General features: G+C 32.5%; 1 pseudogene; it reads right to left on the bottom strand.

Moving 5' to 3' along the window:
* Positions 1-919: 919 nt before the first annotated feature.
* On the bottom strand, positions 920-1,502 carry LOC132057625 (uncharacterized; annotated as a pseudogene).
* Between the last annotated feature and the right edge of the window lie 826 nt (positions 1,503-2,328).

Below are 2,328 nucleotides of genomic sequence, written 5' to 3'. Positions count from 1 at the left end.
TATCCAGGAACTTTTTGAGAGCTAACCTTCTTGTCAACTAACCAAATTTGACTGGAAATCCTTCCACCTGGTTTCAAGTTAAGAGAAATTCAATGAAGAATTAAATGCGTACATGTTTGTGTTTTGTCCTACTAAAGAGACCTGCAGTGAAATCGTCTAGTGATATTTCGACGGACAAAGGCGTTTGACTGCGAGACTCGGCTCTAGATTCCCAGTTGTGTTCATCAAAATTGCTGTAGAATGATGGATATATGATTAATTTGGTTGGATAAATATGAATATAATGTACCAGCTTGTGTTATTAATATTAATTGCCACATGCGTATATAGAGTGTGCATCCACGTCAAAGTATAAGAAATATGAACTTTCTCCTGTATGTGTGTGGGTACATTAATGGATCTATTCTCTATTTTTTCTGTTCCTTCTCTTCATATCATTTATGGCAAAAGTTTGATTTAAGGCGCTTTTGTACAGTAATATTCTTATGTTGTGTTACAACGACAAGCTACACAGTAAAATAAAAATTGAGACTTCCACTAATTCAAATACAATAAAATTCAGATTAGGTGGAACCAAAAATACAATACATTAACTTACCCGCTGTGCCATTGATTGCGACACTATTCCTCGAGCTTTTAGATCTTCTTTTAACCTTAATCCCCATTGGTCCGGCTAATAGGAAATTTCATCCATTCCATCCATCACTAGTTATAACTTTTTTGATCTTCTAATGCCTTTAATAAGGTAACAAATAACAATGCGCTGCAACTTTAATAAAGAGCAGCATTGAAGTTTGTCTGGGATACAACACCTGGGACTTGGAGGGTACTATTAGTTATGGTACCATAAAGTTGATATCTTTGAAATGTAACGTAATGGTTTGTCAGAACCAACATACAAAACCCTTTTGTTATTGGTTTAACAAGTATTCAATGTCTCCACAAAATGGATACATATCTGCAAAAACCAGGATAACCACACAAGTTTGTACGCATCCTCGTACTTACCAATCTTAAACAATTGCTCCAAGTTTCCGCCCTGGTTTCCCTTCAACTCACCAGCAGCAAATCACCAAATAACGTTGTGGAATTAATTCGGTGTTAATTCTCCATACTGTGGAGGAATTAAATTACCATAGACGTAAGTTTGATCATTGAATCAGTCGATATTCTGACGGTGTTTCTTTCGTGTCATCTGGTGAAAATTGAACGTTACCGCCAATTACAGATTCATCGGCATTTTGTGTTACGACTAACTTGGGTCAGTTCGGTTCTAATGGAATCACACGAAGTCACCCCCGTTGCCCCGACCCGCTGGTGAAATTAAATAGTTGTCCTTTTTGGACAGCTTTACCAAGAATGTTAGTATCGGTTCAGAAACATCTTGAGCTTTTACGAGGAAAAAGTGTTGACAATGTAACAATAAGAAAAAAAGGTACCATGAATCGTGAACGTTAACTTCCATTTTCATTGTGTTTGTATGGATTGGTTCGTATAGAACTATATTTCAACAGATAAAATATATAGGCATGGGGTTTGAATATTCTACAGATTGAAAAATAAGATCATTAATTTATGATATAATCTGAATATTGTATCAGCTAGAAGTAGTTTACAAGCTAGATGGAATTATTTATAAATTTCTAGCCGTGTATCCTGCTATAATCTTTGCACCTCGTCTACATGTATATCTGAACGATATAAGCACCTTCAAAGTTGAAATATTGTTGATAAATAATATTATTAAAAGATGGAAGGAATAAGAGACATTAATATTATTTAGCTACATATATAGGATATTAGTGGCATTTGGCCCGGGCTTATCAAAATTAAGATTAAAAGTTACATTTGTAATTACTTATATTTATTTATTTCAATTTTTTTTATATTAAGTTATTGAAAATTAGTTCGGCAGTCTTTGCAAACTTTTAAAGAACAAAGACTTAATATTTAAATTAGACAAATGTATTTAAAAATTAGACACAAATTTTCTTTTATCCTTACTTTAGACTTTCTTTTTACTTCAAACATTTACATTGTAAGTCTCTTGTTTTTTGTTATTTGTTGAATTTTTATTTAAATTTTAAGATTTTATAATTTCTTGAAATCAGCATAGTTATAGCATATGTGTGATTAACAACATCCATTATGAACCATAAGTTGTCTTCCGAAGAAGAAAAAATAATTTGGTTCTATAGACATCGATTATATGTTGCATTTATTCTTTCACGAGATTTTTGATGAGGTTACTTATGAAACAAAGATAATTTTTAAATAAAATTTTATACTTTACAATATTTGTAGATCCCCAAAAACCCCAAATCCCCC

Source organism: Lycium ferocissimum, chromosome 5, assembly GCF_029784015.1.
Source record: "Lycium ferocissimum isolate CSIRO_LF1 chromosome 5, AGI_CSIRO_Lferr_CH_V1, whole genome shotgun sequence".
NCBI lineage: Eukaryota > Viridiplantae > Streptophyta > Magnoliopsida > Solanales > Solanaceae > Lycium > Lycium ferocissimum.
This window is presented reverse-complemented; position numbering and strand designations above follow the sequence as displayed.